Here is a 16502-nt window from a genome sequence, read left to right on the forward strand (position 1 = left end):
GATTATATGTATATACTGTGAGACCAGCCAACGTCTGCACCCCGTTCGTATGCACACTTTAACCTAAATCCTGTGTACGAGATTCCTATTTTGTGTAGCTACTTTATGAGGTACCAGAGAGACGTCCTGTGGAAAAGTCTGATCGTGCAGAGGAGTAGCAGATGATGTTCTATCTTTTGATGACATTCCACCTGACTTGAGTTTTGAAGACCTAGAACGTACTTTCCCTCGCTTTAGTAGTTTAAAGGGACTAGGTGAGTATAGAGTCTACGCTAGCCTAGGTGCCAGCTTAGGGACATCTTGAACAGGTCAGGACCTGGGATGTTGTATGTATGTATATGTATAAAGTTATTATCTAGCTATATCTAGGGGTGTTCTAACTAAAGGTCTATACTCTAATAAAGGCTGGATCACTGAATGTTGCTAGCTACTTGTGATGTATTTATGTATGGTTGCTTATAATTGTTTTATCTGTTATTATTTGTAAATTGATTATAAATGATTCTATCTATTAATCCAAACGTTTTCAAAAAAAAAAATACACCTCGCAAATTAACTACGCTTTTAACAACGAATCAGGCTCATATGATAAATAATAGATAATAATTAGGATTCAAAATAATTTCCCTCCCAAGCCCAACCCTAAATGGCCGAACCCTAAACCCTCCCCACTCCTATATAAACCCCTCATTCCCTCTTCACACAACAAAACCCTCTCTTCTTCCCCTTGGCCAAAACCATCTCTCTCTCTCTCTCTCCCATTTTTCTTCTTCTTCTACTTCTTTCTTTCTTCTTTTGCTCGGGAACGAGCAACCATTTTAAGTTTGGTGTGGTAAAAGCATAGCTTTTTGTTTTTCCATAACCATTCATGGCACCTAAGGCCAGAGAAACCTCTATAAAGAGGAAAGGGAAGGCAATTGCTTCCACCTCTGAGTCATGGGAGATGGAGAGATTCATCTCTAAGGTCCGTCAAGACCACTTTTATGAAGTTGTGGCCAAGAAGAAAGTGATCCCTGAGGTTCCTTTCAAACTCAAAAGGAATGAGTATCCGGAGATCCAACTTGAGATTCAAAGAAGAGGTTGGGAAGTTCTCACCAACCCCATTCAACAAGTCGGAATCTTAATGGTTCAAGAGTTCTATGCAAATGCATGGATCACTAGAAACCATGATCAAAGTGTGAACCCGAATCCAAAGAATTGGGTCACCATGGTTCGGGGGAATTATTTAGATTTCAGTTCGGAAAATGTAAGGTTGGCGTTTAACTTACCAATAATGGAAGAAAACGCACGCCCCTACACTAGAAGAGTCAACTTTGATCAAAGGTTGGACCAAGTCCTCATGGACATATGTGTGGAAGGAGCTCAATGAAAAATTGACTCAAAAGGCAAGCCGGTTCAACTAAGAAGGCTTGACCTCAAACCAGTAGCTAGAGGATGGTTGGAGTTCATTCAACGCTCAATCATTCCTACTAGTAACCAGTTTGAAGTTACTGTAGACCGGGCCATCATGATCCATAGTATCATGATTGGAGAGGAGGTGGAAGTTCATGAGATCATACCTTAAGAACTCTACAAGGTGGCTGACAAGTCCTCTAATTTGGCAAGGTTAGCCTTTCCTCACCTCATTTGCCACCTCTGCAATTCAGCTAGAATTGACATAGAGGGAGACATCCTCATTGAAGAGGATAAGCCCATCACTAAGAAAAGGATGGAGCAAACAAGAGATCATGGACCTCAACAAGAGCATGAGGAGATTCCTCACTATGAAATCCCTGAGATGCCTCAGGGGATGCACTTTCCTCCACAAAATTATTAGGAGCAAATCAACACTTCCCTAGGAGACTTAAGTTCCAACATGGGACAACTAAGGGTGGAGCATCAAGAGCACTCCATCATCCTCCATGAAATTAGAGAAGATCAAAGAGCTATGAGGGAGGAGCAAGAAAGACAAGGAAGAGACATAGAGGAGCTCAAGAGCACCATTGGTTCTTCAAGAAGAGGAAGACGCCACCCTCACTAAGGTGGACTCATTCCTTAATCTCCTTATTTATTTATTTTCCTATTTTTCGATTTCCATGCTTTATGTTTTATTTATGTTTGTGTCTTCACTATATGATCATTAGTGTCTAAGTGTCTATGCCTTAAAGTTATGAATATGAATCCATCACCTCTCTTAAATGAAAACTGTTCTAAAAACAAAAGAACAAGAAGTACATGGTTTCGAATTCATCCTTGAAACTAGTTTAATTATTTTGATGTGGTGGCAACACGTTTTGTTTTCTGAATGAATGCTTGAGCAGTGCATATGTCTTTTGAAGTTGTTGTTTAAGAATGTTAAATATGTTGGCTCTTGAAAGAATGATGAAAAAGAGACATGTTATTTGATAATCTGAAAAATCATAAAAATGATTCATGAAGCAAGAAAAAGCAGTGAATACAAAAGCTTGCAAAAAAAAAAAAAAAAGAAAAAGCAAGCAGAAAAAGCCAAAAGCTCTTAAAACCAAAAGGCAAGGGTAAATAAAAAGGATCTAAGGCTTTGAGCATCAGTGGATAGGAGGGCCCAAAGGAATAAAATCCTAGCCTAAGCAGCTAAACCAAGCTATCCCTAACCATGTGCTTGTGCCGTGAAGGTGTCAAGTGAAAACTTGAGACTGAGCGGTTAAAGTCAAGGTCCAAAGCAAAAAAATCCTAGACACCTCTAATTGGGGACTCTAGCAAAGCTGAGTCACAATCTGAAAAGTTTTACCCAGTTATGTGTCTGTGGCATTTATGTATCCGGTGGTAATACTGGAAAACAAAGTGCTTAGGGCCACGGCCAAGACTCATAAAGTAGCTGTGTTCAAGAATCAACATACTGAACTAGGAGAATCAATAACACTATCTGAATTCTAAGTTCCTATAGATGCCAATCATTCTGAACTTCAATGGATAAAGTGAGATGCCAAAACTATTCAAGAGGCAAAAAGCTACAAGTCCCGCTCATCTTATTGGAGCTAAGTTTCATTGATATTTTGGAATTTATAGTATATTCTCTTCTTTTTTATCCTATTTGATTTTCAGTTGCTTGGGGACAAGCAACAATTTAAGTTTGGTGTTGTGATGAGCGGATAATTTATACGCTTTTTGGGATTGTTTTTACATAGTTTTTAGTATGATTTAGTTAGTTTTTAGTATATTTTTATTAGTTTTTAAATAAAAATCACATTTCTGGACTTTACTATGAGTTTGTGTGTTTTTCTGTGATTTCAGGTATTTTTTGGCAGAAATTGAGGGACCTGAGCAAAAATCAGATTCAGAGGTTGAAGAAGGACTGCAGATGCTGTTGGATTCTGACCTCTCTGCACTCAAAGTTAATTTTATGGAGCTACAAAACTCCAAATGGCGCGCTCTTAAATGCGTTGGAAAGTAGACATATAGAGCTTTCCATCAATATATAATAGTCCATACTTTGCCCAAGGATAGACGACGTAAACTGGCGTTGAACGCCAGTTCCATGCTGCATTCTGGAGTCAAACGCCAGAAACAGGTTGCAAAGTGGAGTTAAATGCCAGAAACAGGTTACAAACTGGCGTTCAACTCCAAGAAAGACCTCTACACGTGTAAAGCTCAATGCTCAGCCCAAGCACACACCAAGTAGGCCCCGGAAGTGGATTTCTGCATCATTTACTTATCTCTGTAAACCCTAGTAACTAGTTTAGTATAAATAGGACTTTTTACTATTGTATTTATATCTTTGGATTATCTTTTGATATATTGATCACGTTTTGGGGGTTGGTCATTTGGCCATGCCTGAACCTTCATCACTTATGTATTTTCAACGGTAGAGTTTCTACACACCATAGATTAAGGTGTGGATCTCTGCTGTTCCTCAAAGATTAATGCAAAGTACTACTGTTTTTCTATTCAATTCAAGATTATTCCTATTCTAAGATATCCATTCGCACCGAAGAACATGATGGATGTGATGATTATGTGACGCTCATCATCATTCTCACTTATGAACGCGTGCCTGACAAACACTTCCGTTCTACATGCAAGCAAGCTAGAATGAATATCTTTTAGATATCTAATATAGAGGACCGAGTCCGAGTTATTAGTGTCTTCGTGGTATAAGTTAGAACCCATGGATGGCCATTCTTGAGATCCAGAAAGTCTAAACCTTGTCTGTGGTATTCCGAGTAGGATCTGGGAAGGGATGGCTGTGACGAGCTTCAAACTCGGGAGTGCTGGGCGTAGTGACAGCGCATTGGACCATTTTCACAGAGAGGATGGGATATAGCCATTGACAACGGTGATTCCCTACATAAATCTTGCCATGGAAAGGAGTAGGAAGGATTGGATGAAAACAACAGGAAAGCATAGGTTTAGAGGGACGAAAGCATCTCTATTCGCTTATCTGAAACTCTCACCAATGAATTACATAAGTATCTCTATCCTATTTTAATTATCTTTTAGTACACTATAATCTCTTAATACATTTGAATCCGCCTGACTGAGATTTACAAGGTGACCATAGCTTGCTTCAAGCCGACAATTTCCGTGGGATCGACCCTTACTCACGTAAGGTTTATTACTTGGACGACCCACTGCACTTGCTGGTTAGTTGTACGAAGTTGTGAAATAGAATTAAGAACATGAACGTGCGTATTGAGTTTTTAGCGCTGTTACCAAGGAAGGAATGATCACGATTTCACACACCAAGGCCCCAACTGGACGCTGCCATTCGAGATAATGTGCAATGCGTCAACCCACGCTGTAGGTGCCGCACTTGCACAGCGCAATGGTAAACTCTCTTATGTCATTGCTTACTCTTCTAAAACACTGGATGCAGCACAATCCAACTATACCACTACAGAAAAGGAACTCCTAGCTATTGTTCATGCTTTAGATAAATTCAGATCTTATTTGCTAAGGTCCAAGATAGTGGTATACACGGATCATGCAGCTTTAAAGTACTTATTGACAAAGAATGAGTCAAAACCTAGACTCATACGTTGGATCTTGCTTTTGGAAGAATTCAACATTGAGATTAGGGACTGGAGTGGGTCTCAAAACTTAGTTGCGGATCACTTAAGCCGCCTTGAGAATTTAAAATTTGACACATTTCTGATCAATGACTCATTCCCATTGGATAGTTTGCATGCTGTGTCGGATAGCCTTCCTTGGTTTGCCCCAATGGCGAACTACTTAGTTGCGAAAATCTTCCCTCCCAACTTTTCTAAAAACCAAAGGGACAAGTTGAGGAGTGACTCCAAATACTACATTTGGGATGACCCTCACTTGTGGAAGAGAGGCGTAGACCAAGTAATTCGAAGATGTGTCCTAGAAATTGATATCCAACCCATTCTTGAAGCTTTCCATTCGTCCGAATGTGGTGGCCATTTTGACCCACAAAGGACAGCTAAAAAGGTGTTGGATTGTGGATTCTGGTGGCCAACCTTATTCAAGGATGCTAACCGGTTCTGTGTGTCTTGCCATCAGTGTCAGAAGTCGGGAAACACGTCCCAAAGGGATGAGATGCCTCAGCAACCTATGTTGTTCTGTGAGATATTTGATGTATGGGGCATTGACTTTATGGGACCGTTTCCCAACTCAAGTAGGTATCTATATATTCTGTTAGCAGTTGACTACGTGTCAAAGTAGGTAGAAGCAATACCTACCCGCCTTGACGACGCCAATACTGTTGTTTCTTTTTTTAGAAATCACATTGTATGCCGTTATGGGTCGCCACGAGCAATTGTGAGCGACCAAGGATCCCACTTTTGTAACAAAAAAGTAGAGGCACTACTCAAGCACTATGGGGTATTGGATAAGGTTGCCACTACTTATCATCCACAGACTAACGGGCAAGCAGAAGTGTCCAACTGCAAGATTAAGAGAATCTTGGAGAAAGTGGTCAATCCACAAAGGTAGGATTGGAGCTTCCGACTAGGAGATGCACTATGGGCGTATAGGATGGCCTACAAGACTCCGTTAGGGATGAGTCCCTTCCGGATCGTCTATGGTAAGGCATGCCACCTTCCAGTGGAAATCGAGCATAAAGCCTATTGGGCGGTAAAGCAGTGCAACATGGATCCAACCAAGGCGGGAGTGGCCAGCAAATTACAGCTAGAGGAGCTCGAGTGCATGAGGATAGAGGCATATGAGAATGTCCGGATATACAAGGAAAAGACTAAAGCCTTTCATGATCATCACATTCGGAAGAAGGATTTTCAAGAAGGTGATGAGGTTCTCCTCTACAACTCGAGGCTGCAATTTATGCTTGGCAAGCTCCGTTCTAGGTGGGAAGGACCCTTCATGGTGAAGGAGATAAAGCCCTATGGTATGGTAGAATTATTTGACTCTCAAAGTGACACAACTTTCAAGGTGAATGGACATAGAGTAAAGAAGTACCATGGCTACAAGTCGCCAAGAGAAGTGGAAGTGCTCCTACTTGAGGATGCACCAAAGGGAGAGGAAGCTTAAGCAAGGGACCGTCCAACTTAAGGACGTTAAAGAAAAGTGCTTGGTGGGAAGCACCCCACCGTGGTAAGATCTTCCTTGTGTATACCTTCTTGCTTTTAGCTTTAGATTCTTGTATATTTTGTGACTTCTTGATGATTGTTGATTGCATAGGATTGTTAGTTTTATTGTTCTTGTTGGATAGATAGAATGTTCATATAGTTTTCATCATTATGGTATGGATGAATTATTGAAGTTAGAGAAAATGCTTTGTCTTGAATGGTGCATGAATTTATAAGTGTTTTCTTGCCTACTAGCTTACACACCTGCCAAAAATGTGTTAGAATACACTGTGCGCGCGCGCGCCGGTGGTGCATTTCATACTCTTGGGCCAAAAACCCGAGAGTCATGCCCACTTTGTGCCCATTTCGTGCTAGGCACCCACGCGCCAGCGTACGTGCCGCCTGCGCGCCCCTTGCAAATTGGCCATCGACGGGCAAATGCACTGTGCGCGCGCGCGCCGATGGTGCTATATGAACTCCCTGGTACAAAAACCAGAGAGTTGTGTCATGCTTGTGCCTAATTTGTGCCCACACCGACGGGTCCGCGCACTACGCCCGTCCGCGCCGGTCGCCAATTGACTCAGGCACGCGTCCGCGCGCCTGTGCTCCATGCCAACTCTGGTACAAATTACCCGAGACTTAGGCCAACTTTGTGTCAATCCTGTGCCAGGGGCACAGCTGTATTCACGCGTACGCGCCGATGACGCGTACGTGCCCCTCGCTCCACCTTCATCGACGGGCTAGCGCACCGTGCGCGTGCGCGCCAGTCGCGCGAACCAGTTTTAAAGCTGGCGCGCGCTGCTTCTATCTCTCTCCTACCTTCTTTCTTATTTCCTTCTTATTCCTACTCCATCACTTCCCTTCTTCTTCTTCTTCCACAATCCACCACCACCGTCTCCGGCTACCCACCGGCGACCGCCACCACTTCCGGTGGCCATACACCTTTTCTCTCCTTCTCATTCTCACAAGAAGAGAACTTCACCTTGTTCTTTTACACGTCTCAAGGTTCTACTTCTTCCATATCCCATCTATTACTTTCTTTGCATAATCTCTTCTTTTAGTTAGATTTTTCTTGTTGATTTACTTATTTTCTCTTTTAGTTACATGATTATACTACGTGCTTTTTGTTTGTTTACTTTTCCTTTTTCATGTTTTTCCATGGATGTTGAATTTGAGTTTTACTTTGCTTTAATAGATCTTCTTGTTGTCTCTCATTTTCTTTGTCATGTAAGTGATGTTGTGTGATGATTGATATTTCATTTTGGGCTTCTAATTGGTTGAGTATCTCATAATTGTTCATTGCTTGATAACTGCACGCTTGATAAGTGCTCAAGGAAATGCACATATGCCATTTTGGTTTATTCTAGTCATATATCTTCAATTTGGTGCTTCCTCCTCATTCTCTTGTCTTCTAAATGCATTGAGTCCACTTTGCTTATTACTTGCTACTTAGACACTCATTGAACATGACTTGCTCTACGGCTACGCTTTTTAAGCGTGGCAAATAAAAGCGTGGCCAAATATCGCATCAATTGCCACTCTCATAAAAGCGTGGCCGATGACACTTGTCGCCACGCTTTTGAAGCGTAGCAAAAAAACGTGGCCAAATCTCTATTCTATCGCCATCCTCATAAAAGCATGGCCATAGGCCTTTTTTCTTGTAGTGATTGTCATTATGTCATCTTTAAGATAGAACCTTTTATGAGGCAAGCTCAATAACGCAGTCACGAAGAACCTAGTTTTTGAACCGTATCGGTTAGAAGTTTTGATTCGGTTTTTCGTAAATAGTCTCAGTTTGACAAACCGGACCCGATTTATGAGAGAAGAGAGATAATAGGATGATATTATCATTATATTAGTATTAGAAGCTTCTTGAATGATATTATAAGGTTACCTGATCAGTTTTAGTTAAAAACAGAAAACCGGTTTAACCGGGTTCAAAATTTACTGGTGCAGCTTAGCACCAGCACTCTCTGATGACTTTAGCAATGCTAAGGCCTCATTATTCATGTTTTATTCTCATAATAAATATGTTACTAGTGTCATTTATGCTAGTAGCTCAGAAAATAATTTTTAGAGATGTTTTTGCAAGTGTTCCGATACATCTAGTTTTAGTAGTTATACACCTGAGATATTTTAATATTATTTTAATCCACCTCCAAGCCAACCAATCACAACACACCCTACACCCCCAAAACCCTCAAGGCTGGCTCATTTTCACTTTGTGGCCGAAAATAGGTAGAGAGAAAAAAGAGAGAAAAGTTCTTAGTTCCAAATCTTCAAAGCTTGATTTCTGCTGAACTAAAACTCAAATCAAAATTCCAATCCGACCAAAATGATCCTCTCTTCTTTCTCTACATGATCATATGACTTATCAACCCTGGAATCAAGGTGAGTTGGCTGCACCATCTCTCTTTTGATTCAGTTTCAAGGAAACATGGTTAAATATGTGTTTTCTTGATGTGATTTAGGAGGAAAAAGTACTTAAGGACCACCTGAAAGTTTAATTGAATTAGGAGCAGCAAAACCAGGTAGGGTGTCACGAAATTAATCTTGATTATTTGTGTTTGAGTTGTGTGAATGTTGTATAAATTGGCTGTACTAAAAATTGGTTGCATATATGATTGATTCTTAGTGAAAATTTGGTGAAATTTTGATGAAATTTGATGAAATTCAAGCTTTAAAGTTCATGTTCTTGGGCAGCTGGAAAAACAAAACCCTAAGCTTAAATTGAGGTTCAATTTGTGTTGAAATCATGTAGAAAAGATGAGGTTTTAGTGGCTGCTAATTTATTATGAATTATAATAAAAATCGGTTGCTGAAAAGACTGAAAAACGGGTAAAAACAGAGAAGGAATCTGAAGAATTTATGAAGAATACCCTGCAAGACAAAGGTTGCTTGCAGTGGATATTGCCAACAGGAAAGCCTTATCCAGACAGAGGTTGATGGGTAACGTCGGGAGCGGGTATGTAACCGACAAATGAGCTCATTACCTGCACTAGGGCTAGACATGCATCATACTTGGCTGTGCATTTTCCTCTGTTATGATTGTTGTATGAATGTATGCTTTCCTTGTTTGTATTCTATTCTCTGTGTATGTGTTGTACTTTCTTGTATTTTTTTGTTCGTGTCCTGTTTTCTATTTTCTCTATTTCCTCTATTTATATGTATCTTCTATTTACTGCTTCTTGTATTCTGCTATTTGTCTACTAAACAACACGGAATTAATGAACTTAACCAATAACCACGACCCTACTAAGAACTCCCAAGTTCTTACCCCTTCTCTCTCCCTTCCCCCTTCAAATGGAAGCTTGGGTACACTTCTGTAGTTCGCTGATGACCGTTCATAAAGAGGATTCCGCTCTAGGTAGTCTTCTGAGTCTAGGGTGAATCCCGATCTCTATTCATATGTATATACAGTGAGACCAGCCAACGTCTGCACCCCGTTTGTACGCGAACTTTAACCTAAATCTTATGTACGAGAGTCTTGTTATGTGGCTACTTGATGAGGTACTGGAGTGATGTCATATGGCAATATCTGATCGTGCAGAGGAGTAGAAGATGATGTTCCACCTTTTGATGACGTTCCACCTTACTTGAGTTTTGAAGACTTAGAACATACTTTCCCTCGCTTTAGTAGTTTAGAGGGACTAGGTGAGTATAGAGTCTAGGCTAGCCTGGGTGCCAGCTTAGGGACTTCTTGAATAGGTCAGGGCCTGGGATGTTATATATATATATATATATATATATATATATATATATATATATATATAGCTATATCTAGGGGTGTTCTAACTAAAAGGCTATACTCTAATAAAGCTGGATCACGGAATGTTATCAACTGCTTGAGATGTATTTATGTATGGTTGTTTATAACCGCTTTATCTATTATTATTTGTGAATTGCTTATGAATGATTCTATTTATTAATCCAAACATTTTTAAAAAAAAGTACCTCGCAAACTAATTACGCTTTTAACAATGACTCAGGCTCATATAATAAATAATAGATAATAATTAGAAAGACAAGTTGGTAGTGCTCAGTTTCTAGTATGATCATGACGTACCAGAAATTGGGTCGTTACAATGGGCAGAGGAACAGAAATTGGACTCAGAGAGATTGTGGTAGTGGTGGTGGCGATGCGGCGGCACTGGGAGGCGGCACAGCGACGGTCCTTGGTGGAGGCAGGGCGGCGGTTTCGTGGTTGTGGAAGAAAGAAGGTTATGGAGGGGAGAAGAGAAGAAGGGGGCGATGAGGGTGAAGGTTCACGCGGACGCGTGGGTCAAGCGAACGCGTGGTTGAGGCGAAAATGCAACGACGCAGACGCGTCATTGACGCAATCGCGCGAGTGAGGGATAATGAAAGTGACGCGTACGCGTGGGGCACGCGTACGCATCGCTCAGAATTGTGCTAAACGCACAATTCCAGCGTCGTTTTGGCGCAACTCTCTATTTCAATTGAGGGGCAAGAATTTCCATGCGACGTGTACGCGTCGCCCACGCTTTCGCGTGGTGTGTGTGAAGTGAAAGTGACACGATTGCATCATTGACGCGAATGCGTGGCCCAAATTGTGCATAACGCATTACAGCCGCATGATTCCAGCCCAACTTTATGGGCGTTAGATTGTGACATCGATTTTGAGTTGACGCCCACGCGTGGCCCATGCGCACGCGTGGGGTGATATTTATTTATTTATTTATTTTTTATGAAAAAGTATGCAGAATGTAAAATGCAGATGTGGATGTTTTGAATAAATCCAGGTACAATAAAATAATATAAAACGAAAAACAAATAAAACGAAATAAAATTAAAATTGAAAAAGGAACAATCATACCATGGTGGGTTGTCTCCCACCTAGCACTTTTAGTTAAAGTCCTTAAGTTGGACGTTTGATGAGTTCCTTGTCATGGTGGCTTGTGTTTGAACTCATCCAGGAATCTCCACCAACGTTTGCAATTCCAATATCCTCCGGGGTCCCAAACAAGGCAAGTAAAGCCTTTGAGCAAGTAAAAGCAGGTTTTTAGGCTCCAAAGGTGTTGATTGTCAGAATAATATCCAGGATTCCAAACCTTGCTTCTGTACCTATCTTTGTCTTGATCTATATTTTTCCAGCCAGGTAGTACGGAATTTGAATTCTCACTAAGATGACCAAACATATTCCGAGACCCATTCAATCGAATTTGAAACCAATCCTTGTACCTCAAATTGAAGTGTGGAGCTTTATTGAATCTTGCATACCAGCTCTGAGTGCGAGCCATTTCCCTCTTACTCTTAAAGCCGCAAAGAGCTCTAAGCTGGCCATCTGTTTCAAGCAAACCATATTCAAGTGGAAAAGTAAAGATAAAGGCTAAGGATTTTACCCACTTGAAGTTTGTATTGGGTGGTAATGGCCTTGGGATAGGTGTTTCCAGTGGTTTTGCAAGCTCTACTCCTTTGTATTCTTCTGTGAATTCCTCCACTTCTTTGCAAACTTCTTCAACTGTAACCACGTCTTGATCAAAGTCTTCAATATCTTCTTCATCACTCAAGTCATAAATTGGAGGTTGGGAAAAGTCTACCTCTACATCCTCTTCATATTCACTTGGGAAAGATTCTTTAGTCTCAAAGAGTTCACTTGCGGATGCAAGTTCATTATTAGGAGAACTTGATTCATGATGATCATTACCAAGGGAACTTGCTTCTTGAGCTATTCCATCCAGTTCTTCATAAGATATATGCTTCGGGGGTTGTGCACTATCCTTCTTAGCATCAATTAAAAACTGCTTGGCAAAATTCTCCACAATTCTTGATTCCCATGGAGGTTCAGCATCTCCTAAGTCTTCAACCAATTCTTCTTCTTTGATAATTACGGCTTCCTCCACTTGTTCCAGTACAAAGTCATGCTCCTTACTGTCCACTGGAGCTTCTAGTATCTCCTTCATGCTATGTTCTTCATTAGATTGTCCACATGAAGCCATGGGGGTTCCTTGAGTGTCCGAACGTTGGAAAACTAATCGATTGATCGCTTGATCCAATTGGTGAAGGGTTGCATGAAATTTATTCACTGTTTCCTTGAGACGCTCCTGTGATTCTCGGGTCGATGGATATGGACATGGTGCATATGGAAGTGGTGGTTCTTGGGAGTAATTGGATTGGAATTGGGGTGGGTAAGGGTTAGGGTCATATGGAGGTGAATGGTGGTGGGTGGTTCGTGAGTGTGGTGGTTCATAGCTATGTTGAGGAGGTGGTTCATAGGTATATGATGGGGCTTGTTGGTAACCACAAGGGGGTCCACCATATCTATCATCTTGGTACACACCTCGGAATGGCTCTTGACCATAGTATACTGGTGGGTGTTGGTTGTCACGAAGAGGTCTACCATAACTATTGTCTTGGTATGCATTGTAGAATGGTCGTTGTCCATGGTATCTTGGAAGGTGTTGTTGCCGAAAGGGTTGATCAGATCCTCATGGCTTCTTCCATCTTTGATTGTTTTGACCTTGATGCATGTTCCTGTTATAGCTTCCATTCCTTACAACAACATTAGAACCAAACTCAAAGCGACAGGGGTGAGAGCTCATAGTAGCAAATAAAAATTAAAAACAAAAATAAAAACAAATAAACAAGCAAAAAAAATATTTACAATAACCAATAATAAGGCACATGTTTGCAATTCTCTGGCAGCAGCGCCATTTTGACAATTGGATTTCTGCTAATTCAGAATTTTGTAAATATAATCACGTTGTAAGTATAGTTTCTAAACCAACAGAGAATCCTTTCGTACAAAAGTTTGGTTGTCACAAGTAACAAAACCCAATAAAATTTATAACCGAAGTATTGAAACCTCAAGTCGTATCTTAAGGAATTGCAGGGAAGTATGAATTATTATTGGTTATGGAAAAATGTGTGTTTTTGGGTTTTTTAAATTAAAGAACAAGTAAATTAAATGACAAGAAAAATAAATTAATAATTATGAAAGCTCTTGGCAAGGAATAAGAACTGGAAATCCCATCCTAGTTATCCTTATCAGGTGTGATGAGAATTGTTTATCGCTCCCACTTAGTTAACCCTTACTAAATAAAGGAAAGTCAAGTGGACCAATCAATTTAATCCTCAAGTCCTAGTCAACTCATGTGGAAAGACTAGCTTTAGAGCGATCCAAATCAATCAGCGAGAATTCCAATTTTCAATCAACTACTGAGTCTCATAACTCAAGTGTTACCAATTACTTAACCAAAACCAAAAGAAAAAATCTAAATTAAATTGAAAGCATCATAAATAGAATAAAAAAATTATAAATCTAAAATACCTCATTATATTAAATAGAATATTCAAATCTAACATGGAAAGATTCATAAGCCAATTTGGCAACATAAGTAATTAACAAGTAAAAGCATTAGAGTAAACAAAAGTAAAAGAGAAACATAAATTAAAGGAATATTGAATCTGGAATGGAGTATAACCATAAAGTAAAAGAAATCCTAATCCTAAATCCTAAGAGAGAGGAGAGAGCCTCTCTCTCTAGAAACTACATCTAAAACCTAAAATTGTGAATTGTGAATGTTGTATCAATTGTCTCTATTGATTCCCACATTCTCTGGCTTCTATTCTGTGTTTCTGGACTTGGATTTGGGCCGAGAAAGGGTCCAGAAATCGCTGGGGGCGACTTCTACAGTTTTCTGCATATAGCGTCTGTCACGCGTGCACGTGGGTCACGCGTTCGCGTCATTTGGAGTTTTTCTGTGTCACGCGTACGCGTCAGTCACACGTACGCGTCGCTTGTGCTTTCTTCTTGGCACGCGTTTGCGTCGTCCATGCGTGTGCGTCACCTATGTTCTGAGCGAGGCATGCGTCCGCGTCGTCCATGCGTGCGCGTCGCTGCCATTTCTTCAAAAACTCCATTTTGTGTGTTCCTTCCATTTTTGCATGTTTTCTTTCTGTCCTCTAAGTCATTCCTGCCCTATAAAGCCTGGAAATACTTAACACACAGATCACGGCATCGAATGGTAATAAAGGATAATTAAAATTTATATTTTTAAAGCATAAGAAACATGTTTTCACACATATCATAAAATAAGGAAGGAATAGTAAAACCATGCAAATCTTATGAATAAGTGGGTGAAAAATTTATAAAAACACTTAATTGAGCACAAGATGAATCATAAAATAGGGGTTTATCACCTACCAATTTTGAAAAAAAAAATTTTGCGGTAAACTTGCTTCGAGAATGTATTTTGGAACATAGTGTTTGAGCTAAGAACACAAGCATGTGAGTTTTGAGCCTATTGTATGGTTACATCTTCTAACCACTATTTCCCATTCTTTTGTTCATTATTCTCTCTCTATGATTGTAATCCTTGCTTTGTCTGATTCTATATATCCATTACTTTGTGTATGAATGCGTTTACATGATTAAGGCCATCATTTCAATAGCTCACTTTTCCCAAACGGTCTTAACCCTTTTTTCTACCATTGCCAACCAATTTTGAGCCCATGATAAACCCTTTTTTGTTCTAAATAGAGCACATCAACAACCCTAAGTGAAAAACAATGGATGTCCCTAGATTTGGATCCTTGATTAGCTTAGGTAAGTTAGGGTGTGTGTCATTCAATGGGAGGGTGTACTTGGGAACTTGGGAAGATGTAAAGGTATGTATTTGTAGTTGTAATTGAAAAAAATTTTGGGATTTGGGAACATACTCATGTATTGAATGATTGAACCATATGCATTGAAACTTCTGTACATGAAACCCCAAGAAAAAAGGGGGCCAAAAATTTTTTTTTTATATGTGTATATATGAGTATGTAAGAAAAACAAATAGAAAAAAAATATATATATATAGAAGAAACAAAAATCGAAAAAAAAGAGAAAGCAAAGGGGACAAAAATGCCCCAAGACAAGGTAATAATAACAATGCATATGGGATGTGAATTGAAAAGAATGCATGAATATGCAAAAAGTGAAACTCATGGGTAGCTAGGTAATGTATTATAGTTGTATAGGTTGTTATATGTGTCTAGTGGGACCCTAGGTTAATCAAGGACTCAAATTTTAAGCTCACTTGACCATATACATCCATACCTTCACCCTAGCCCCATTACAACCCATGAATAAGACCTCATGATACTTGTAAGCATGCATTAAGTAATTGTTGATTGTTAGAAGAAAGACAAATCCTGGAAAGCATGATTAGGAGAGGATTAAGTGACGAACCCTATACACTCGAGCGAATAGAGCGGATACACTTCTGGTGAGGGTTCGATGCTCAACTCCTTGTTCCTGGCTTTCACAAGCATTCATCTAGCAAGTTATATGTGTAACGACCCAATTTCTGGTACGTCAAGATCATACTAGAAATTAAGCGCTACCAACTTGTCTTCCTAATTATTATCTATTATTTATTATATGAGCCTGATTCGTTGTTAAAGGCGTAGTTATTTTTTGAGGTACCTTTTTTTGAAAACGTTTGGATTAAAAACAGAATGATTCATAATCAATTCACAAATAATAACAGATAAAACATTTATAAACAACCACACTTATATACATCTCAACAGTTAATAACATTTGGTTATCCAGCCTTTATTAAAGTAAAGATCTTTAGTTAGAACACCCCTAGATATAGCTAGATAATAACTATATACATATATATACATACAACATCCCAGGCCCTGACCTGTTCAAGAAGTCCCTAAGCTGGCGCCAGGCTAGCCTAGACTCTATACTCACCTAGTCCCTCTAAACCACTAAAGCGAGGGAAAGTATGTTCTAAGTATTCAAAAACTCAAGTCAGGTGGAACGTCATCAATGAACTACGGAAGGGTACCCATGCTTCCCTCTGAAGGGGGAAGGGAGAGAGAAGGGGTAAGAACTGGGGAGTTCATAGTAGGGCCGGGGTTATTAGTTATTGATAAACCATTATTTTATGGCTTATAATGTGTTTAATTGTGTGGTTTTATTATGATCTTTACCCACTTATTTATATAATTAGCATGCATTTATATTTCCTTCCTAAAATT

The sequence above is a fragment of the Arachis ipaensis genome, chromosome B08, assembly GCF_000816755.2.
Source record: "Arachis ipaensis cultivar K30076 chromosome B08, Araip1.1, whole genome shotgun sequence".
NCBI classification, from domain to species: domain Eukaryota; kingdom Viridiplantae; phylum Streptophyta; class Magnoliopsida; order Fabales; family Fabaceae; genus Arachis; species Arachis ipaensis.